The sequence below is a fragment of the Cryptomeria japonica genome, chromosome 7 (assembly GCF_030272615.1).
Source record: "Cryptomeria japonica chromosome 7, Sugi_1.0, whole genome shotgun sequence".
NCBI classification, from domain to species: domain Eukaryota; kingdom Viridiplantae; phylum Streptophyta; class Pinopsida; order Cupressales; family Cupressaceae; genus Cryptomeria; species Cryptomeria japonica.
In genome coordinates, this window is record NC_081411.1 from 142,234,586 (window position 1) to 142,261,182 (window position 26,597).

Consider the following 26,597-nt stretch of genomic DNA (forward strand, 5'->3'; position numbering starts at 1 on the left):
TATTTAATTAACTTGGTTAAAAGGATAATTAAATATTAGATATTTAATTAATTAGAGGAATAGGATAGATGAATTAATTAATTATTTCAATTAAATTAATTAATAGAAAGACACGAAAAATGAATTAAATAAATTAATCTTTTCAAATTAGCTATTTAATAAAAGAATAATCATTAAATAAATATCAAATATTTATTTAATTGTTTGTAGCCATTTTTATGTGTATACATTTCGCCCCTCTTTGAAATGATGTCGAGACAACATTGTTTAAAGATTAAATCAAGTCTCGATAGTGCACCTGATGGAGATTGAAAATCCTAATTGTGTGCCCCCTCAGGAGATTAATCATGAATTTATTGAAAACTTTGGTTTGAACGATTGATCTCATGATAATTGATAAACATTCAGTCAATTAAATTCTTTTGTAAAAAACAAATTAAATTTCCCCATTGAATAGCATTAATTACTCTTCAAATAGTAAATATAAAATTAACCAAGGCTAATTTTAATTTCATTGTTATCCTTGTCAGCTTGTGTAGAAAATATTCTTGGTGAGGTGGCGAAATGATGATTCATGTGGAGAACTATCAATTTAAGCGTGTTCGGCGATATCAGTGACCTCTCAAGTATGGGTATCTGGTATGTATCTTATCCCGAGCTTTGTTTTCAATTGGTCATGCAAATTTTCATGTTTTTAAGTGCATTTTTTAATTTTTAAATTTTTTTTGTGATTTTCAGTTTTAAATTAGCACTTATGCATTTTATTTTAGCACATATGCAATTAGGTTTAGCACATATTCTCATTAGGATAGTGCATATGTTAAGAATGTCAGCGCATATGCAGATGATAGCACTTTTGAATTGTTTGTTAGCACTTTTTCTTTGTTTTGCGCATATGTTCATAGGGTTAGCTCATTTGCACAAAATGTTAGTGCATATGCTTAAGGTTAATGCATTTGCATTTAGATTTAGCGCATATGCTATAGTTTAGCGCTTTTTCTCAATAGGATAGTGCAAATGCTCAAATTTGATGTTTTGGATAAGTGCAAAAGTTAAAAATCACTTTGATGGGTAGATTTAACGTGTTTAATACGCATTGATGATGAAATAGGGACTTGATTGAGTGATTGCATGATTTTGTTGGATAGATAAATTGATTAATTGTGTGATTGATAGGTTGATAGATTATTGGTTGATCGCTTGATTGATAGGTTATTGATTGATCACTTGATTGATAGGTTTTTAATTGGTTTGATAGCTCAAGTTGCTTCAATGTGATGTGATAGATTTGATAGCATAGATTGCTTTAGTTTGATTTGATAGATTAGATAGCATAGATTGCTTCAGTTTGATTTGATAGATTTGATAGCATACATTGCTTCAATTTGATTTGATAGATTTGATAGAATAGATTGCTTTAGTTTGATTTGATAGATTTGATAGCATAGATTGCTTCAGTTTGATTTGATAGCATAGATTGCTTCAATTTGATTTGATAGATTTGATAGCATAGATTGCTTCAGTTTGATTTGATAGATTTGATAGTTGATTGATTGATTGATTGATTGAATTCTCTTGATAAATAGGAGAAACTTAATGTTCTCCAGTGTCGGGAGAAATTACCGGTAGTACGACATTTAGTGCTAGAGCTGACATAGGTAGAGGTCAGACATATAGATGCCTATGGTTTACGTCATCTGTTGTATATGCCTAAGATTATGCATAATAGAGGATTGTTGATGGTGTTAGCCGAGAGATGGCACAGTGAGCATAACACTTTCCACTTGCCCACTAGAGAGATTAGTGTGACACTCAACGATTTCTATAGGATTTTGCATATCCCAGTGACTGGCGAGCTCGTACAGTATGATTTTCATGATCGTGTTGGGATAGAGGCTTGCCAAGTCATATTTGCTGATGAGACCATCTCTAGAGGAGAGATCCGCTGGGAGGATATGGTGATGTATTACGAGACTCTTCCTATGATTGTTGTTGGTTTGATTGGAGGATTTATTTGTCTTGATAGGCGATCATGAGGTTTTGCTATTGGATGGGGTGAGATTCTCTTGAGTATGATGCAGCATTGAACTCGATATGCTTGGGGTGTTTGTATGTTGGCTCATTTATATCATGATCTTCATCATGTAGTGTATGATGAAAGTGCTAGTTTGTCTATAGGATGCAATTTATTGTAGATCTGGTGCTGGGAGCACATTGCTATGACTCGGCCTATCCATCATAGATTTCATGGAGAGAGATAGCCATATGTATATTTTTATGCAGGTATCCTTACTCAGTATATGCTGGGTAAGATGGAGTATTGGCATTGGGTGCTTGATTCATTGGATAGCATTACTTGGAGACCATATGTTGATTGTGAGCCATGGATGGATGATGCACGGACCTTACCATTTATCATGCAAAGTAGCTATCTCATTAGTCGGACTCCTTACATTGTTGAGCGATAGTTGATTAGTTGCATTCTTAGATAGTTTGGGGTGATCCAGCCTATGCCTACTAGTGTGATGATATATGCTCGGCGGTATAGAGATAGCCAAGATTGGGGACCTTCTTTGCCATTTGAGATTGATCGTGCAAAGTTTCTTGCTACTCCAAGAGTGGATTATGATATGAGATTTCACATTATTGATCCCAAGGTTACTGCAGAATATGCTCAGTATATACTAGCTCATCCATTTCCTCACATTACTGATCCAGCAAATCCTCCTCCCCGCTCAGGAGATGATGATGATGATTTAGATGATCCAAGTGTGAGGAGACATAGATGGAGATGAGAGCTCAGAGCTTCTCAGGAGGTTGGTGGAGATGGAGATGAGAGTGGGGATGGAGGTGGTGGGGGTAGGAGACCTGGACAAAGAGGAGGTCAACTGAGAGTCCATGGAGAACTGTTTGGACTGATTGGCAGGATTGGGAGACCACATCCTATGGGTGGGAGGGATGTTGGACGGATTGGGATGGAGCATGGCAGGGCAGGCATGAGATCACCAAGAGGGTTGTCATTGATAGGAGGAGGTAGGGTGACTGGACTGGATGGGGGTTGCAGGAGAGGCATTGATTTTAGACAGATTTAGCCAGACCCTAGGGTTATTATAGCTCATGGTGGAGATGACGAGGATCCTGAGGATCATGTTCCCCTAATTACACAACAATTTTGGAGAGTTACTCAAACTGAGATTGCAGCAGTTGGACAGGGTGGTGATGAGGAGGGGATTGGGTTCATGCACCATAGAAAGATTTGCCAGAGCAAGATGCACCAATGCATGATATGCCAGAGCAGTATGCACCAAAGCATGATGTGTCAAAGTAGGAGACCATTGATAGTCTTAGAGTATAGATTAATCAGCCTCAAGCATAGTTGCGGACTCTTATGACTAAGAGAGATAGAGCTGTTAGGAGACATCAGGATACTCAAGGCCTTCTTGATCAATCCAGCAAGTTGGATCAGGTACTGTCTCGGCTGACATTGTTAGAGCACTAGTTCAGGTTGGGAAGGAGACTTCCTAGTAGCAACAATGATAGGAGGAGGTAGTTGCAGAGAGCCAGAGAGCAGGTAGTTATCATACCACCATGTTGATGGACACTAGGAGTGGTGGGTCATGGGACCTCCTCAAAAGAGTGGTGATCATGGGAGATAGGAATCTAGAGGATCTTATAGCCCATAGCCATAGAGACAGGCAGAGTTAGGTGGTAGTGGTACAGGACAGTCGTGACTTGATTTGGAGCACTTGTATTGTTTATTCGACATCATTGTATACTTGGACTTTTTATTGTTTTATACGTAGACATGGACTCTATATGATGATTATCTTTCCTATATGCATGTTACTCTATTTTATGGTGATCTATATGCATGGATTATATGGATGTAGTGATTAGATGGATAATGATCTATATGCATGTTACTCTATTTGATGATCTATATGCATTGATTATATGGATGTTGTCATTAGATTGATGATGATCTTTATGCATGTTACTCTATTTGATGATGATGCTTTATATGATGATGCAATGATAAATGCTTTTGTTGATTTTCAATTTTAATGATCTTGGATGCAAATAAAAATGATTACTAACTTTAAATGATATGTAAATGATGCAAATGTAATTATCTATATGGAAATGAAAATGAATGATTGATTTATTTTTGTTTTATGATGCAATTGAAAATGATGGGAAAAGGCAAATGCAATGATTGAGTTTTATATGTAATGCTTATAATGATTATGAATCTAGGTGCAAAGATGCAACCAAATGACATTTATGAAATGATAATGCAAACAATAATGATGATACACTATATGATGAATAAAAATGCACTTAATTGAATGCAAATTAATGCAATGATTTATATACAACTAAATGAAAATGGATGATGATTTTAAATGATTCTAAAATGAATGTACCCATAATGATTAAATGAAAATTGTTTTTGTTTGTCCAAGTATACTCAATCTTTATTTATGACCATTGATTTGTTAATGAAATGATATGCTATAATGCAACTGACAATGAATGCTTATAATGCAAATGAATAATGAGCTAAGATAAAATCATCTAACTAAAAACTATACAGCTATTCTTCATATGTTATCTTATAAAAGTGCTTTGATTTCATCATTGAGCCTTAAAATGTTGTAAGAAAATACAAGCAACTTGACATAATGATTCAAGATGACCTGAGTATTTCTTACATGGATTTTGATATAGAAAGTTAATACAAGCAACTTGATATAATGGATCAAGCTGACCTAAGTATTGCTTGCAGAATAGACAAGGATTATCTCCTTTCATGCATGACTTGGAATGTCCTCCTTGATCTTTTTCCAATCATATCCTTAGACAAGTACATACCGTAGTAAGAGATAAACCATAGACAATAAGCAAAGAAAAATAATCATGCCCCATCATAGCTTCTCTAGTCATGGACATCCTTGAGTTGCATAGAGTACATGATTAGCAATAAAATCAAGATATAAACACTGAATCTTGCATGTCAGTCATATGTTCTAATGGTCATTAATTGATATAATCATCTTGATGAATAATCTTTAATAATCTTGTATTACTTGCTGATCAATTCTTCAGTTTCTGAGTTTCATGATTCAGTTATTGATGAAATGCCTTAATTTTTGTTGTGTTGTTGCTTGTTATCTGTTTCAAAACCCTAGGTTTTTTTGGTTTTTCTAAGTTTCCCGAATGTTTTGGGATTTTCAAAGATTCAAGAGATCACCTTAGCAAAAGGAATTAGCATTTTTCCCCCAGCGGAAACAAAAATTAATTATGGATGTATGAATTGATCAAAATCCAAACCATGGCAGGATACAAATGCAGATATGATTCATTTTGATAAAATCTAAGATAGTGACTATGACAAGTATGTCAAAGATTGATAATTATTGGTAAGTTGCATATTTCTTGCTAAATGGTTCAGAGCAATGGATGCGAAAGATGGAATGGAAAAGCTAAGATAGATGGAAGTGATAGATGCGATATGTTGAAGTGGATAGGTGTGCAAAACAATCTCATAGATGGAGGAACTCACTTTTTAGATAGCACATATTTACCAGGTTTTCACCATCTAAATTTATTGCATTTTTTCATATTTTTATTTTTAGGAAATTATTTTTTGCTTTTTGGATGTTTATTGATTTTTTTTTAAGGACTTTATATGCTTTTTATTGATTTTTTCAGGACTTTATATCTCAAGCATAGAATTTCTTGAGATGGATAGAATTGATAGGTTAATCAAACCAATCACCTTCAGGGGTAGATAACTTGTATGCTCCTGATCCATATGCTACTACTATGACAAAAGGCCCTAGCCAATTTGGTTCAAATTTTCCCTCTCTTTTCTCGGTCTTGCTGATTTCTTGGATTCTCCCTTAGAACTATATCTCCAATCTGAAAATGTGTGGCTTGACTCTGTGGTTATAACTTCTTGCCGTTATTTTTTGATATACTTTCAAATGATTTGCTACATTTTGGTGATGTTCCTGAATCAATTCTAGTTCTTGGAGTCGAGAGACTCGTTGTTCTTCTTCTAGTATAAGACCTTGCAAGGATACTCGTAGAGAAGGTATCTCTACTTCTATAGGTAGTATGGCTTTTGATCCATAAACCAAACAATATGGATTTTCCCCTATTGGAGTGCAGATGCTATTTCGGTATGCCTGAAGAGAAAGATTTAGCTGAATGTGCCAATCTTTTCCAACTTCATTGACTGTTTTCTTCAAGATTTTCAAGATAGTTTTGTTTGATGCCTCAGCTTGACCATTTCCCTGGGGATAATATGGAGTAGAAAACCTATGTTGGATATGAAATTGTTCACATAGCTCCTTCACATCTTGATTCTTGAAGGGTCTTCCATTATCAGTAATAATGGTCATAGGAACTCCATAGGGACAGATTATATAATTCAAAATAAATTATGATATTTGCTTTCCTATCACTATTGTTAAAGGCACTGCTTCAATCCATTTAGTAAAATATTCAGTAGCAATCAGAATAAACTTATGTCCATTAGAAGATGAGGGATTGATCTTTCCTACCAAATCAAGGCCTCATTGTGAAAATGGCCATGATCCTATCATAGGATATAACTCTTATGCTGGTGCATGAATGAGATTCCCATGGATCTGACATTGTTTGCATTTTCTAGCATATGTGAATGAATCTATCTTCATAGTAGGACAATAGTAACCCATACGAATAAGTTTCTTAGCCAATGTTAAACCACTTGAGTGTGTGCCACAAATACCCGCATGAATGTTGTTAAGAACTTTCTCAGATTCTTCTTGTTCAAGACATCTCAATAATGTACCATCTAGACCACACCTATATAAGATATCAACAATAATAGTATAGTGAGAGGACTGATGCATAAAATTCCTTTTTTGATTGCAAGATAAGTCAAGAGGAAGGATATTGTCTTTTAAATACTGATAAGTTTGACCGTATAAGGATTGTCTAGTTCCTGATATATGGCAAATTCGATAGGTATGCTCAGGTTAAATAGTTGGGGTTAAGATATCTTCCATGAGAAATCTGTAACATTGTTGATTCTCCTTATTTTGCAAGAGATATGCTATTGTAGCCATTATATCTACTGCTTTATTCTCATTTCTTGGAATCTGGGTGAGTGATATTTTTTTAAAGTGTTCTTTAAACTTCTCTACCAACTCTTTGTATGGCATAATCTTATCATCCTTTGTTTGATATTCATCATTTATTTGGTTGATGATAAGTCGTGAATCACCATAGATAGGTAATTCTTTGACGTTCCATTCAATGACCATTTTAAGCCCAATAGCCAATGCTTCATACTCTGCAGTATTATTGGTGCATGGAAACTGCAGTCTATATGATTTGGGAATTTTGTAGCCCTGAGGTGTGATGAAAAAGATTCCTACACCTAATCCATATTGTGTATAAGAACCATCAAATTACAATTCCCAAAATTTTGTACTTACTGCCAAGATATTTGCACCAGGAAATTCGATGTGCAAAGGCATGTCATTTTGTAAAGGTGCATCAGCCAACTGATCAGCAATGACTTGTCCCTTGATAGCTTTTTGGTCAACATACTCTATATCATATTCACTCAATATCATAACCCATTTGGCTATTCTCCTTGTTAATGTTGACTTGCTCAACAAATATTTGAGAGGATCTATCTTTGCTATTAGTTTCACAAAATGAATCAACATATAATGTCACAATTTCTGAGTTACAAATACAACTGCTAGACATGTCTTTTCTATTGAAGAATAATTTAATTCATAGCCAACAAGTGTTGTACTGATATAATAAACTGCTCTTTCTTTTCCTTCCTCATCATGTTGAGCTAGGAGAGTGCCTAATGATACATTTATTCCTGAGATATAGAGCAACAATGGTTTGTCTTTGGTTGGTGATATCAGTACTAGAGGACTCATAATATACTCTTTTATTTGCAAGAAAGCTTCTTCACATTTTAGATCCCATTTGAATGGAACATTTTTATGTAGAAGATGGGTGAATGGAAGATATCTATCCGTTAATTGAGAAAAAAAATCTCCTGATTGTTTGCAACCTTCCTTGTAAAGATCGCAATTGACTTATGTTCCTAGATGACTCCATCTCCATGATAGCTTTGACTTTTTCAGGATCTACTTCAATGCCATGAGCTGATATAATGTACCCAAGGAGCTTTTCAGAGGTTACCTTAAATGCACATTTCTTTGGATTTAATCTTAATTGATATCTTTCCAACCTATCAAAAATCTTGCTTAAAATGTTCAAATGTTCTTGTCTTGTATGAGATTTTGCAGGTATGTCATCGACATAATCTTCCATAAATGTATGCATCATATCATGGAAAATTATCATCATAGCCCTTTGATAAGTCTCTCCTGCATTCTTAAGCCCAAATGGCATAACATTCCAGCAATATGTTCCTCAGACATAGGTGAAAGCTATCTTTTCTTGATCTTCAAATGCGATTCTTATTTGATTATATCCTGAGAATCCATCCATTAATAAAAACATCTCATGCCCTGCTGACAAGTCCACTATGATATCAATGTTTGTTAGTGGGAAATCATCTTCTGGACATGCTTTATTCAGATCTTTGAAATCTATACAGACCCTTATACTTTTATCTAGTTTCGACACTAGTACAATACTTGAAACCCATTCTAGATAAGCAATACATCTTATAAAACCCACTTCTAATAGTTTCTTGAGCTTAGTTTTTACAAGAAGAGCAATGTGTGGATGCATCTTTCTTAGCTTTTGCTTAACTAGTTTTGCTTTTACATCCACATTAAGATGATGCATTGTAAGATCTGGATTAAGTCCTGGCATATCTGCATATGACCAAGCAAAATTTACTTGCCTTTTATTAAAGAAATCCATGTATTCTTTCCTCTCTTTTTCTAATAATGAGGCAGCATAATGAAGAATTTTAGGATCCTTTGATGTACCAATGTTTACTGCTTCTGTTGGTTCTATCAGGATAGAAAATCTCTCCTGAAAATATGAAGGAAGATTGTCAAACTTTCCATCTTCTAGCACCTCAAAGAAGTTTTCATCATCAGATACGTCCTTTGTTTTCCCTTTTGATTGATCTAGTGTTGCCATAAAATGGTTTTCAACAATAGGTCTCTTTCCTTGTTTTATTTCACTTTTGCGATTGGAAAGTTTGGCATGTAGTACCCCTGCCCTAATCTATTTCTAACCTTGGTTTAATCTTGATTAGTTTATCTTAATATTATGTTATAGTCAGATGTTGATTTAACGCATAGCTGTTGATGTGGTTTTCACACTAGTTGTATGCAAGTTGTTAGTGTACCTATTCCGTGGTATTAATATTGAGCTAACGCTTTCATTAAATTTCATATATGTATGCATGTATGACTCTTGGTTGCAAAAGATTTCAGGTACTACACCGCATGAGTGCGAGGTTCGTCTTCACCTGGATGTGCAGGTTTGAGTGTACCTCTTTAATCCATAGAGTTGGATTAGGTGGTCATAAGACCCTAGTGGACCTTAGTCGTGCTCCAGTGAGCATCGTCAGTCATCATCGGTGTTCCCTTTTTGTTTGGGTTTGCGAGTCGTCTGTTTGGTTGACCTTCTCGATTTGCGTGCCTGGTGTGTTTGAATAAATTGATTAATTAGTCCTTAATAATTATCTTGATTAAATATGTATTTGTGCATTAGAGATTAATGGACTAGATTAATCGGGATTCCGTTATGCGATTTTCGTTGATATTGGATTGCTCGTTTTTAATTGGGAGTAAATTCGATTAAATGACTGATTTTGAATATTAAATGCATTTTATATATGTTGTTGAAAAGAAAGTTTTGTATTTTATCGCAATAGACTAAATTGTATTCTGTTGGATTCTGAAATTTGAAAGGTTAAATTTAATTTAATGAGGAAATCGATTTTGGATTGAAAAGGCAAGTCGATTTGTTGTGGTAATTAGAAAAGGATTAAATTTTGAGAATTATTTTGTAAATAAGAATTTTAATTCCAAAAATGGAATTTTTGGTCAACTCTTCCATATAACCCAAAATTTGGGGAAAAATTGGAGGATGGACATTTTTGGAGAAATTTTGGTTGGAAAAGATTTTGGAGATGAAATTTGAGGGTTTTGGATGGAGAAGGAGGGTTTTGGTAGCTAGAGATTGGGACTCTTCAGCAGATCTTGCCAGGAACGCGAGATCAGGTAGGATCTAATTCTCAATTTGAGTTATTGTTTAAAATGGAAATGGGGGTTTGAATGTTCTCTTGCTATCTTGGTTCTAGATTCTCCATCGAATGCCATGCTTATGAATTGATTTAGTAAATTAATTAGCTTGGCTGGAAGTGTATTTGAGGTGTGGTTAAATCCTCTATTCTCTTGGGCGTTTGAAACCCTTGGATGTTTGTAAAAAATGAGAAACCCATCAAGAAAATGTGATATCAATCTCATTTTGTTTAAACCGAATTTATATTGAATCAAAATTCATTATCAAGCTTTGTAGTGGGCGTTTTGTTTTACAAGTTCGAACTGTGTTTTAAAAGAGAAAAGAAAACATTATATATTTTTTTTTGAACTATGCGTTTTTATTTTTTAGCGAGCTGTGGGTTTGGGGTTTGGAGGGCGGGGAGCGGAGCTCCACCCGCTCCTCCTCCCTCCCCCCCCGTGCGTCCCCTGCTTGCTCCCCCTCGTTTTCCCTGGTTATCCGCATTTGTGGTGTGGCCGTGGCGGTCGCGGCTCACGACGGTGGCCGCAGGGCGCCGCGGCACCTGCGGGCACCACCGTGAGCACCGCCCGCAAGTGTTCCCCGCGCCTGCGGCTAGGGTTAGGGCACGGCCCGCCCTAGCCCTTGTTAAAATTTTTTTTTTTTTTTTAATTAGTTTTTAAACATGTTTTTTTTTAATGCATTTTGTTTTAGTATTCAAAAAAACATGCTTATATTATGTTAAATGTTATTTTTATTGTTAAGTGGAAATTAGTCCTTAATTATGAATAGGGTGGCAATATCACAATAAATGTCAGTTGGATATTGATTAATTCTATAATGGAGTTTATAGGTTAATTGTTATTCAACTTCATTTTGTGAGTTTTGCCCTCTTTCTAATTAAGTTCTACAACTGTAATATTGTAATTTAATATTGTCGATTATTCTATGATTGATCTTGGCTAATAAATTGATATCTTACCTTCTAGATGATTAGGGAAGTTGGCTAATTAAGGTAGTATTGTTTAAAAATGAAATAGAATATTATGTTATTGGAAAACTGTTGAAATGTGTTATAATTACTAATTGATGATGTTAAATATTATCATAGAACATATCATTTGAGTAATTGAGAAGTAAGTGAAATATTTATCGTTGAGTATTTGAATTTAAACGATATGCATTGGAAAGGATTATCTCCATTTAGATTCTCTTTCTACATTTTTATTTCCGTAATCCGTATAATGCATCTGGGCTTGAGAAATAATACGAAATTGTAGAGGTCAGTTTTAGACCAGTATGTTAATGACGTTTTGATTGGAGATTAAATACCTTATTTAATTGATTAATGGTTGTCTGAGTTTTATTAATATGAATTTGGTTTAAAAACTCTTTATGGCTTTATATGTCTATTCGATGCTTTGAACCTTCAAGAGTTAGAAAACCAAGAACAACCTATCCCTAGATGAGGTAGATACTGTAAGCTAATTTAGATCTTGTAGAAAACTTGATCGACTTGTAATGATTAAATCAATTTGAGGAAATATTGTCTTTTCTGATTATTGACTTGCGAGTTTAATTTATGTATTCGCCTTTAATTATGAAATGGCATGTTTTGCTTTGTTTAGTAGGACCCTGTCGTATGGATTGACTTGGGGTACCTATTTCAGTCCTCGATTCTGAGTTGACCGTTGTATTGTGGTAGTATCGTTTGATCATATCCTCTTTGTGTGAGTCGAATGATGATTTGTGGTTGACCATTGTTGGTCAGGTCTCTAGTTAGAGTACCATTAGTAAGTGTGCATCTTTGAGTCGTGTTTGACCAGATGATTGTTTCTCCCCTTCTTGAACTCCGTTCGTCTGACCATGTCTATTCCTTGGTTTTTGAGTTCATTTGAGTTTAGTCTAGTGTCGTATGGGAAAGTGGCTTTCGATTGGGGGCCACGCCCAAAGTGGCTGCTGGGTAACCCGTCAAAAGTGAGTCTAATAAGTGATAACCTAAGTAGATTAGAATGTAATCTCTAAGTAAGATAAATGTGCCTCACACATGGGACGAGTGCTAACACAGATGCGACATGCTGTGAGAAGGCCTGAAATGGCAAACCACCATCCTTGTCTTCACGAGAGGATGTGTGGGTCCACATGAGGCTTGGATGGGCCGGAAGCTCAGATTAGGTTGCCAGGGTAACCCAGTGTATGGGGCCGGGATCTATGAAGACTTGCCATGGTAACCATACCAGGTTGTGTGATGACACTTGTCTCTACGTTCGCTAGTGTGTTGTCGTTTTGTCCTGTTAGGAGTACCTTTGTGAGTCGTCCTTTTGTCTCTACCCTTGTGAGTGTCGGTTTCATGTTAGACCTTGGGTGGTGATGGCTCAGTTTTATGGATGCTCTCATGGACCTCTTGTTTTAGCTTTGATTATGTTCAGCTGGATCCTGTTCTTTTCAAGGATCGTCTATGTATTAATTGACCGATGCGGTCGTTTGTATATTGTTTATATTTCGCCTTGATGGCCAGATTGTAATGGTGCAACCTCTTGTATTCTTAACTTTATTAATTATCAGAGGGGTCTTGCAGTTGAGCAAACCCGGAGATGTAGCCCTTTAGGGGTGAACTCCGAGATCATTATGGTGTTATGTGATGTTATTCTCTTATGTTTCCTTTATTCAGCTTTATCAGGTATGATTAGCTTATGTTAGAATGATTAAGTGGGTAAATGGAATTAACTTTAAATGTTTTATGCGGTTCTTTCTTGAATGCCATGTTGATCGAATGCTTAAGTGGTTTAGATGAGATTTATAGTAGATGCTGGTATGCAATCATCTCTTGAAATGCAATAAATGGAGTATGAAAGAATGTATCTTAGAGTAATGGAATCTATTCAGTTGTGGTTAGAAAATTAAGTATGCTTGAATAGATCTCTTATGTTTATGATGGAATTCTAGTGTGTTAGAATATTAGATGTATGGCTTGAAGTTTTAAATGAAAAGCTTGAATGAAGATTATGAATAGATCTTAATGGATGAATCTTTGTTTATGATTTATAATTCCATCTTTTGAAAGAAATTATCCTGATTAAGAATTATCTCGTTATTAAGATAATCAGTTATTGGATTAATTGTGTGAGTTAAGTAAATTGTGAAATTTAAGTAATCTCGTTGGGAAACTCTTTAGGTGTTAGTTGAAGTCTTCCGCTATGTAATCTGAATCTTTGGTATCTTGTTGTATCTTATGTGGTGTAACTTTAAAAAAAAAAAATTATTGCACTCTATTCTTGTAATTTTGGCTTATCCCTTCGGGGTTTCCTGGCGGGGCATTACATGGCATTCTCCTAACTATGAGAAACATCACTTGATTCTGCAATGGAAGATATCCTAGGTGAGATGGGTTCAACAATGCTAAGGTACACGGCTAATTCATGATCATTGGAAAAGAAATTCAGTTCAAGGTTGTCTAAATTATCCCAATCAATTAGTTCAGGATGAAGAAGGGGTAAATCATAATCACTATCATCATTAGGTGTTTCAACGTTCATGACATAATGATCATGAGTTGGCATAGAATAGGTACTGTCATAGATTAAATGTTTTTGAGAATTTCCTTTCCCGAGCATCACCAAATTAGTTTCAACAAAATCAATATTAGCATTGTGTATTTCACACTCAAGTGGTTCTTCAATTGACGTTTGTCCCTTAAATGAATGCATTATATCAACACAAATATTTAATACTGCAAATTCTTTCTTGATTGACCTCATTTGTATTTTGGAGTTGACATACTTGTGCACATGATAAAGAGGATTCTTTTGCTAGATTTTGTCTCCTTTCAAACTCAACTTCTTCTAGACTAATAGTCAATCCAACTTGACTATCTCTTAGTTCTTCTATGGTTCTACCACGTCTAGATACATCTTGTTCCTCTTTTAGTGAAAATCTTGTATTTTTAGATGCTTGATCTATCTTTGTTTGTACTTATTGTGGCATTAATTCTTTGTCTTTGTCTTTTCCTTTCCTTTTTGCATATGCCTCTTTTCTCTAAATTATGAGTTTTTGTTGCCTTCTTTCTAACTCCATCTTTTGTTTTGTAATAGACAAGTCTTCTTTCATGATAGCTTCTTGGTCTTCATTGTGTTCCTTAATTGATGTAGTAGATAAGACATCTAGTCCCCATTCATACTCATTTGAATCTGTCTCTGAATCCTAATCTAGGATTACTCCACTATACCATATTGGAATGTTGTATGGTGCAAAAAGTTATCTGATTTCCACCATCTCTATTTTTACTGCTACTGAATATCTTGTTCAGATTGCGCCTTTGTTTGTATTTTTAGAACTTGTTGACAATATTTTTCTTTACCTTTAATGGAAATCTCCTCTTCTTTCTTTTCATGTTCCTCTTGCTTCTTTTGTCTATGGGTTACTATTTCAGCCGCTTGATGTAGCTTTTCTTGCCAATTTTCTTCTTTAGAAACTGATTTCTTTTTCCACTTTTCTTGTTGATGATTATGTTACTTTTCATTGGATTTTAGATATCCAAGCCTAGATTTATCTTCTTTCGATTGTGAGTGTAGACAAATAGGTTCTGAAATACCTTGATGTTGCTTACCAATTGGTCCTTTTCCTTCATATCCTATTTTTTGCATGATTTCATAACCTTTGCCATATTGTTTCATGGGAATATTGACTTCTTCTGCTATTGCTAGAGTTTTATCTTCATCCTTGTACAACCAACCAAGAATGTTTTTGTCTTCATTTTCTTCTTCAAGAGTTCCAGCACTAACAAATGTTCCTTTAAACATATGTTTTGATTTTTCTAATGTCTTTGATTGAATATATGTAGGCTTTCCATATGACTTAGGGGAAAGTGGAAGGTTATGCAAAGAATATTTTCCCATTCCCTCATCATTTTACTTGATCTTTTCTTCAAAAGTTTCCCATAACTTTGCTTGAGTTTCTCTGGTAGGATATACTGATTCTCTGTTATGTGGAACTCTTGTATCTTGTGTTGGCTTCAAATTATTGCAATATTGACTAGAATCTGCAATTACAGTGATCTATTTTCCTTCATGAGGAAATTTTACACATTGATGATATGTAGAAGGAACTGCTTGCATCTTGGGAATCCATGGTCTTCCTAAAACAATGTTGTAAGAGAGGTTGAAATCTAAAACCTAACACAATGTATCCTTTTCCATAGGTCCTATTCTTATTGGTAGCACAACAGTTCCTTTAGAAGAACATTTTGCTTCATCATAAGCCTTGATGGTTATTTTCTTTTTCGGGTCTACTGCATTCTTTCAATATCCCAAATGTTTTATCAAACTTAATGCACAAATGTTTAAGCCAGCTCCTCCATCTATAAGTATACATTTAACATGAGTTTTATTAATGGAGACTTCAACATGTAAGGGAGCATTGTAGGGATGTTGTAAGGATGCATCATCATTTTTCAGAAAATGATAAGCAATGAGGAGCTATAAGGTGTCCTACCATGTTTTGGAACTGATCTACATCCAAATCTTTTGAAACTATTGTTTCCACTAAAGATTTCTCCAAAATTTCCTTATGCATAGGTGAAACCTTGAGAAGTTCCAGAATTGATATTTGAGCGGGTATTCTTTATAATTGATCTACTAAATTGTATTGTTGTGAAGTGGATATTGGGTCTTTTGTTATACCTGGAATGGTAACCTTTACTTTGCTTCTTGTGATAACATTGATTGGTTCTGAAGATGAATTATCTTTAACAATGATCACATTTACCACATCATCATATGTATAAGTGTAATTCACTTTGCCTTTTCCTTTGTCATCTTTTAATTGGGATGATTCACCTTTGTCATAATTTGGAAGTGGAGTTTTGAAAGCAAAGTGTGATTCATTTGTCTTATGGCTATCCACTATGATGGTTCCTTTATTGATTATATCTTGGATGAGGTGTTTCAATCTCTGATAATTATTTGTTAGGTGTCCTTTATTCCAATGATAATTTCAAAAATGATTGTCATTCCACCAATCGGGCTTGACCAGTGGTTCATAACTTCTTTCTTCTAGCAAAACAATCAATTTGTTTGCAAGCAGAGTTTTTAGAGTTGATTATAAAGGTTCTCCAATGTTTGTGAATTTCCTCTGAGGATTGAAGAAAAAGGACTTGGCTTTATTGTTTTCCGGATTATTATTGCTTGGGATTTGACTTGATAGATTAAAAATTGGTTGTTGTTGTTTTGTAGTACTATTATCCTTGTTTCCTTCATTGTTGACATTCCTATCCTTTGACCAGAACTTGGGTTTGTCATTGTTATTATTGTTGTTGTTATTGTTGTATGAATTATTGTAAATTTTTAGCTCTCCTTTCTTTACCATTCCATTCTCTATTTTCAGACCATTCTCAATCATTTTGTCAAAAGAGGGAGGGCATTACATTCTTAGTTGATAACTCATTTCATTGATAAGATTATCAATGAATATGTCCATTTTTTCTTGATCAGATACATCTCGGGGATACCTATTAAACATGCATTTCCATCATTGTAAGAAGATCATAAAAGATTCACCATTCTTTTGTTTAACATTGCAGAGATCTAGCATCATTATTTCATTCCTTATATTATAGGAATATTGTGAAATGAATCTATTCACAAGTTCTTCAAAAGACTTGATTCTGGATGGTAACCTTGAAAACCACTCCATTGATTGTCCATTTAGACTCCAAGGAAAAAGACACATAAGGTAAGTTTCATTGTGAGCAAATTCCATGCTCATAGTACAAAACTCCCTAATGTGATCTTGAGGATCAAATTTTCCATCGTATTTGTCATATTTAGGAATCTCACAATGTTGCAGAAATGGTATCATATTCAAATTCTTATCAAACAAATATGGGCATATATCTTCTAATGAATACTTTTTGGAGTTTGTTCCATTTTGCATGTCTTGTATCTGTTGCTGCAGAATTTGCATTTATTGAGTAAGGTTTGACAATGGATTATCCACGTAGTTTTTCCTTGTTTCTTCATGAGTTCTTTTATCACTACCTTCTTTTCTTCTATCATTCCTTTCTTTCCTTGTTTCTTCATGACTTTCTTTGTTCAAATCTTTGTTATTTGGATCATCTGTGTTTTGGGTGTTACTTGCCTCCACATCCTATTTCAATCTTTCTACGTTAAAGTCTTGTGGTAGCTTGGCTCCAAATTTTGCCAACATCAAGAGATATTTCTCTTTTTGCTTTGCCAACAATTTTTCCATTAGCCTATCAAATTTAAAATCTTTCTCGAGGTCTTTAATGGTTCTATTGAGTGCTTCTTCGTCAATAGCGGTAAATCCAAAATTTTGGAATACATGATTATCTTCTTCCTCCATTTGTTGTTGTTTTCTAAGTTGCTCATATTGGGCTCTAGTCCAAACTGGCATGTGATTATTTCAAGGTTATTGAAATTTCCAATGGACAAATTCAATAGGTGATTATTGTTTTAGGAAGATATCTTTATTGATTTTACCACTATTGTTTCTTCTTTGGGATAAAGCATCTCTTTTTTGAAAAGAACCTCTTTGCAAAATTTCACCGTCAAGCTTTGTATCGTAGCCACGTAAGTAGTGACAAAAATAGTGTAGGAATGTCCTATGTTTTAATAAGATCTTGCGATTGATATACAAGAATCTTATCCTTTTCTGAGTAGCTTTATAACTAGGTTTTCTTTTCTTAAGGTGGTACTTAAAAGTCATGTAATCATTTGACAATTTACAAGTTTGTTTGATTCCAATTTTGATGCAATTCTTATTTTGATATAGCCTAGGTTCAAAATAGGAAATATATATCCAAGATTATGAACCTGGTATAGATTGATCAAACTTCGTGATAGAGGATTTGATTATCCTGATGAGAGACTTGACAATGATGTTGATTTCTGCACTTAAGATGTTTGAATCAATAGCTTGTTGAATGTTGATGTTTATAGGACTTTTTGGGAATAACCTGTGGGATTAGTGATCTAGTTGTTTGAGCTAGTTTGACAATATGTGATGCTTCAGAGAAAAACCTACTTAAAGAATTTATTTTGATATTGATGTTTTGACACTTTGGTTTTGATTTGGTGTTTCAAATGTTGGAAAGCTTTTGTATTACCCTTTCGACCAAACCTTTTCAGCAACTTGTTTGATTTTTGTTCACTTGTAGATGATAATTTTCTTCAATTTTTGACCATTTGGAACATGTTATAGACATAGAAGACACAATGTTTAATAAACAAAATACACAAGCAAGTACAAATCTTATGGCAGGCTGAGACAATAGTTGTTGAATCTCATGTGGGGTTTCCCCCGAGGCTGCACTATTCAAAGTGGATATTTAGATGCTTGACCCCACTAGCTCCACCCTCGGCACTCACTTCTCTAGGGCAACCAAGCACTAGTTTCCATGAAAACTCCCCATGGAAAAATTTATATCTCTACTAGGAACCGTATGTATGTGAGCCGCTTTAGAGGTCCGACCTCCTGTGCCAACAACTAGAAGGATTTTGGCAACTAGTACAAGTGGCTTTTAGTAAAGGCTTCTGGTCATGTCGCCATACATGCGGCACTTTCAGCTTTGTAAATACAGAAGGTTCCCAGCCTATAGAGGTTACGCTCCATAGGGTTTATGGGGAAACATAGTGTCGGTATGAACTTATCAGCACATGTTTTTTGGGACTTTCGTCACAAACATGATTTATTTATAGTGGATTGGAAGGACTCGGTATTAGCCTATTTCCACTTTAGGTCGTTCCCCTCTTACTGGCCCCCTCAAGGCAGCTCGGGAAGGTAGGCCTTCTAAAGGATTTAATTTCTTGAAAGTAAAGAAAGCGTAAAAGAGTGGGTTTGGCTGTTTGGTCACCCAATTAAGGGGAGAGCATATACTTACCACTTTCAAGACACGAAATATAATTGTTCTTTTTAATCTTTTCAAAGCAATTGTTGGCTAAGTTCTATTTGAAGATGTTTCTCCAACAAGCATGGTGTTTATTTTAGCCTTTTTAAAAGTCTATGTGCAACTATTTTAGAGAAAAAAAAAATGCAAGTTACATGTTGTCAATTTTCCCTCTTACTTAGACTAAATGAACAAGATATGATATATTACTTCCCAAAATAAGGCTTTTCATTACCTAGATGAGGAAATGCATAAAATTTGCCTTAATCACCATCCTGCACATGCATGTTAGTAATTTGAAAAATCTAAATTCTTGGATATTCGGACCTACAAGGAATTTTTGTTAGTTTTGAAACAAAAGCGCTAGTCTAACACATGCGCTATCTTTTCCTTCAAAAGTGGTAACCTGAAGATCAAAAGTGCTAAACTAGACTGCAAAAGCGCTGCTCTGTGGATACAAAAGCATGATTCCTTTAACAAATGCGCTAACCTAGGGAAAAAAAGTGTTAACCTAGAATTCAAATGTGTTGATTCTCAAACAAAAGTGCTAACCTGGATGTCTTATGTGCTAACCTATGGTGCAAATTTGCTAACCTAGAATACAAATGCACTAACCTAAAATGCAAATGTGCTAACCTAGAATGCAAAAGTATTGTCAGAATTCACACATGTGTGAATCTGCATTACAAATGCATTAATTTTACTTTTTGCAAGAATTTTAAAGGTATATGTGAGGTCCATGAACCCCACGGTGGGTGCCAAAATGTGTCGACTTGAATTTCATCCTTAGAATGCTACCTGCAATAAGTTAGTTTCACAAAATACCAATGGAAATGCTACAGGAAATCCAAACTCAACCAATGAAACTACATGAAATACATATGAAATAAAAATACTAATATTACCTTCATGGTTTATGTCTCATTGTGTCCTAACTCCACTATTCTTGGTTGCAAATGGTGTGCTCTCAAACAATGCACTGATAGCTTCCAAGATGGCATATGAAGAATGGACCAATAACTAATAGTTAACTGATGCTATGATATGCAATACTACATGATTATGCTAAAATGATTATGCTATATGATTATTGCTATTTTGCTTCAAGATTAAAACTCACGGATGCATATGATTAGCTTGCAAAATGCACTTGAAGTCTCTTGAAGTCTAACTCTCTCTCAACTAAAGCTCTTTATTTTATAGACCTTGAGACGATGAGATGATGTGGCTCAAATCAATGGTCATGATTAGATCTATAGATTTGGATGGTTGTGAGAAAAGGTGAAGGTTGAGAGAAAGGGGGAAGGAGAAGACAAGTGTCACTCATCTCACCTTGACTGGGTTGCTGACTGAGGGAATCTAGGGATTGTTGGAAAAAATTTAGGCATGATAGGACAAGTGGACTCAAGTCCTTCCTAAGATGTAGGGGGTGTTGGAGAAAATATAGAAGATGGTTATGAAATGTGTACGTACACAATATTCATTAAGTTTGGAAGTTGGAGATAAATGATGAATTAATATTTAAGAAATATTAATTTCCTTAGCCACATGATGGATGAGTTGGCAAAGGGAAGATGAAGTGTAGATGGAAGGTGAGTTGGATAAGAGAGATTAAATAATTTAAGAATTATTTTAATATTTGAGACTATAGGATAGGATAATAACTATTAAATATTAGATATTTAATTGTTTGGAGAAGATAATTAAATATTAGATATTTAATTAACTTGGTTAAAAGGATAATTAATGTAGCATCCTAAAATTGTGACACTTGCAATTTTCACCGCATTTGGGTGTTCACGATGGCGATGCGACACGGAACCTGAATGGAGACCCCAAAACTTGTTCATGACATCAAAAACTGCATTTTTTAGCACCCTGGCCTGATCCCTCCTTGCACCCTGTTGTCCCTAGAGGTGGGACCATGATGCCCAGCGCCCTGGTCCTTCAGGACTAGGGCGCCCAGTGCCCTGGTCCCTGGCCCTATTTTTGGGCCCGGTCTCTTTTGGGTCTCGGGTCTTTATGTTTGAAAATTGGAAAATAATCTTCCCAGGTCGGCCTAAGGTCGGAAAAATCAGTCTATCAACCCTAATTGACAAGTATATAAACTACATTTCCTCTCCCATTTTGAGAGATGGGAAAAAAAAAGGCGGAAGTGATACTCAAACATTCAAGCATTCAAGCATTCAAGCATTCAAGCATTCCTTCAAGCAATTGATCATTCTAAGTCTCCATTCAAGGCTAAGTGTTGCATTCAAGACAAGGATTCAACCATTGAAGAGGAGATCACATACAACATACAACATACAACATACAACAACATCTACACCTTCGCATGTAAGAATACAAACATTCTTACAACAAGGTACTAGTACTTGTTTTACATTACAGTCATTTACATTTACAGCATTTCTCATTTCTTGGTTAATTCCAAAACTAGGGTTTGACCTAAGGGCAAACCCCTAATCCCTAACCCCCCAATCATCTTCTCTTTTCTGTGTGTAGGTTACAGGTACGCGGCTGTAATTGAAGATCTGGAATCCTTGTGCAGAGACGAACAGATCCCCCTTCGTTTCACGGATTTTTCGGAGGATCGTGTGCATGCCGAGCGCCATCGTCCCGTCAACTTTCGCTCAAATTTGTAGGACAGCTCCGTCTCGACATTTTACTACTAATTCCAGGTCCGTAGCTTCATCCTATATCCCTATCTCTATTTATAAGTGAATCTTTCTCACTTTTCATGCATTCCTAGCTTAATCCTTCTATCTACATTCTTTACAAAAGAGGGTAGCCTTGCTATCTTAACCCTTGAAACTCATTTAGAATCCAATCTTGCATTGTGTGGGATTGGATCTTGTGGGTTTCAACCCCTCTTTTGAATGTAAAGTCTCCCCTAAGTGAAAACCGTCAACCCTAGTGACCTCCTTCCCCTCTCCTCGGAGTGGTGGGGGGAACACTTGGGGTTCGCTCGTGATTTTCCGCTTTACAATTAAATATTAGATATTTAATTAATTAGAGGAATACGATAGATGAATTAATTAATTAAATATTTCAATTAAATTAATTAATAGAAAGACACGAAAATGAATTAAATAAATTAATCTTTTCAAATTAACTATTTAATAGAAGAATAATAATTAAATAAATATAAAATATTTATTTAATTGCTCATAGCCATTTTTATGTGTATACACATACAACATATGTGATTACATTCAAGAAGAAAAGCATCATTATCAGTCTTTGCAAATCTAAGGTATATCCTTCCATCATTTTATTTCAATATTTGCAATATTTCATTCAAGGTTGATTCCAAACTGGGGTTTGACTTAGGCAAACCCCTATTCCTAAACTATTTCCCCTTTTTTCTAGTGTGTGTTACAATCTTCGGGGTAGGCATTATTTACAGTGACAAATCAATTCACCTTCGGTGTCTGAAAAGTTCGGAGGACCATGGCAATGAGTGCCACAGTCTCGACATTTTAGGACCTTTTTCAGGGAGCAGGTCCGAATCCTCTTTCAATTCTTAGATCTAGGTGTGTGGCTTAATCCAATAATTGTAGCTCACTATTTTTGTGTTTTTACTTTCATTTTCAGCACTTTACCCTAATTTCAGCAATTCAACTCACAAAAGAGGGTAAACAAATTCACACCCCCTTGAATCCAATTAGTATTCAATTCTTATCATAACTGGTTTGTGATTGAATCTATTGGATTCACCCCTCTTTTGAATGTAATGGTAAATTAGTGATTCTCATACATCTAATGGTGGAAACCCTAATTTTTTACCATTACAATATATATATATATATATACACACACACAAACACACACATATACACATAAATACATATGTATGTATGTATGTATGTATGTATGTATATACATATACATATACATATACATATATGTGTGTATATTTATGTATATATATTGATATGTATGTATGTATGTATGTATGTATGTATGTATGTATGTATGTATGTGTAACGTCCCACCAAGAAACCCTAGGAAAACAACTAGCATACTAGAGAAAGAGTGAATAATTTTTTTTTAAATTTATTAAACATTCAACACATTAAAGGATAAGATTACTCTATAATGCACAAGTGGAAGACTACTACAATTTATTCTATAAGGTTTCTCAATGTGGTTACTTATCTAACCATACATTTTTCAAGGAATTTAATCTAACTAAAGATAACATATAATGCATTCATATACCAAAGCAATTTAAATAAATAAAGTAATCCATTTAAGCAAGATGATGATTCTTATAGATACATTACATAACACAAGTATTACTAAAACCATTGTTACATTTAATTATATAGATCCAATGTTTCCAATTACAGAGACAAAATCCTATCATGTAGGTTTCATTACATACACATCAAGATTACATCATGAATACATCATAGATACATCATTGTTACATCATAATTACAACATGGTTACATCATTTTTCATGTAGGCATGAATATACATAGGTTACATCAGATACACATTAATACAACATGGTAGATGCATAAGGTCACCATCTAACTCACTGGGCTGACCAAAACCAAGAGATAAATCTAGAACAAGAATGAAGCCAAACCACACATAGACCAGTCCAAAAACCCTGAAGGAAAAAAGAACTACCACCCAACCATGTGGGCTAAAAAGGACCACCCATCCATGCTAGGAGATAGACATAAGGCCCTCAATCATATAGACAAAAGGGTGATCATAACATAGCCAAAACATACTTTCATCGGTTAAGGCACAAACAAGGTACACATAGACAAAGCTTTAAATAGGACTACTCCAGAGGTTAGAAACATTGAGGTAGGACTCTAGTTCTCACAAGGGGAGAGTATCGTAACATAGCTTGATATGGGTTGTCCTAGAAGGTCTCCATAGGTCCCAACCCCCATTCAAATCTCATGTGAAACCAACGTACCTTTCAAGAGGACAAGGTAGTTGATCTTTCCATTCCAGGCCTTCCACACCTCATCTTGATCCTAAATGAGAACTCAAGTCATGAGAAGGGCACACTTAATCTTGTTTAATGTGTTAAACTACCCAACCCCCTAATACATTAGTTAGGTTATCACTTATTAATCTCTACTTCCAATGGGTTATCCTAGCAACCACTTTGAGCCCTAGCCCCCACTTGGAAGCCACTCCCCTTATGACACTAGGCCTAGCCAAAACCAACCATCATCAAAACAATCATCATAAAATAAACTCATAAGTCTCATAAATGATCAGAAGCACCATAGGCCAAATAATATGTTTCAGCCAAGTTTGGAATTACATTGCATCTCATCCACATAAACATCAATTTCAGAAGCTTCCAAAAGAGCACAACATGGATTAATCTCATAAGAAGAGTAAAGCTATAATACCAAGAGACCAATAAGTCACCATAGTCATTCATAAATAGAACCCACACAAAAATAAGACCATAACATTATTATCTATAAAGACAAATCTTAAAGACCAACCTCTGGAATCTCAAAGACATAGCTAAAATAACAAGAAAGACACAAAATTGTGACACTCATTGGTTTAGGTTACAAAAGAATGAAAGATCAAGAGTTTGGTTTAATTAAATGTCAAAATGATATCAAAAACCAAAAAATAAATACTAATATCAAGGCATAGAGTGAATATTGTCCAATTACATCGCAGAGATATTCAGCACAAAACTACCATAGCACTATGCCACAAAAGTCCTCTACACAGAAAAACTCAAAAGGGGTACCACAGACAATACATACATGTCAACTCACTACCCCAAGACCACTTGAAGGGAAATGACAAGAATTGATATTAAACACCAACAAAACCATAACACATAATACCAATTTATTTTCATTAAAACCAAAATCTTGATTAAATAAAGCATTTAAAACACAAATCATGTACTTTCCATTTAAACACATCATTCATTTACCATTCTATACTAGATAATTTAACCAAAATAATCATAAATCAGTATTTAGAACTTTCATCTAATAATTCACAAAATTACATAATAACATTGGATTTCAAAAATGTAATCATACAAAAATAAATATTTGTATTTATTTCTAATACTATACATGTGTGTGTGTGTGTGTGTGTGTGTGTGTGTGTGTGTGTGTGTGTGTGTGTGTGTGTGTGTGTGTGTGTGTGTGTGTGTGTACTGTAATGCCCCACCAGGAAACCCTAAAGGGATAAAGCTAAAACACAAGAATAGATTGCAAATTATTATTATTTTTAAATTAAACACAACATAATGATACAATGAGCTATTATTAATCTCAGAATTACACAATGGAAGATTTGAATAACACCTAAAGAGTTTCCCAATGTGATTACTTGATTCAACACTTAACTCAACTCATACTAATTAATCCAATTAAGTTGATTAACTTAATGACATGGTAATACTTTAAACAAGGATAAATTCATTTGGTAAGTTAAAACTATAGATAACATGATGAGTTCATCCATTAATTTTAAAAATATAGATAACATGATTAAGTTCATCCATTACAATTTAACCATACATTACATACAATTGAAGAGGGGAAAAACTAGCAAGGTGGATTCAAGTGGTTAGTGCATAAACAAAGCACTAAAAGATATTAAAACATGAAACATGCATAAAACCACATAAAAACATGAAGACAAAGCTTATACCTTGCTATTTTTACCTCTCCCTCAGATTGAGCTTGATGAAGTGGATGATGAGGATGCGCCCTTGATGCTCCACTTGATGTGTTGCTTGCTTGATTTGGATGTGGAATGCTCTCCAAGTGCTCAACAAGATAGATTGGATTTGATAGGATTATTGGATGGGTTTTGGATGGATTTGAATTGAAATATTAGAGAAAGAAGAGGAGAAAAGAGCAGCATGACAACGCATGAGAAGTGGATGATTTGTGAGGAGAATAGGCTCCAATTTATAGACTAGATGAGGCCAATGGAGGGCCAAGATTTATTTGATTATGAAGAGTTGAAATTGATTTGAGATAGAAGGCATGGATCAAGGGTGCCTTGGGAAAATAAACAAGAATATAAAATTCCTTGGGAAAAGGGGGGAGAAATTTGAATTTCAAATATGAGGAATTAAAAATTCCAAAATAAGGATGCATTCAGGGATTCAAAGAAATTTGAATTTCTTTGAGAGACTCAATGTTGATGTGACATGAGTGGGAATTAAAAATTGATGGATAATGATAATCATGATTATGAGAGATTTTAGAAGGATTAATTAGGCTAAGTGGGATTAGGAAAAGTGATTTGTAGGAATCACATGACTAGGTTAATTAATTAGAATTAATTAATTGAGTGGGTTTAGAGGAAATAATTATTGAGATGACTTTAGAAGAATAGGGGAATAATTAATTTGTTTGATAAATTAATTATTGGACAATAGTGACAGGATTAATTAAATTAGATTTAATTGATTCTGAGAGGATTAAGG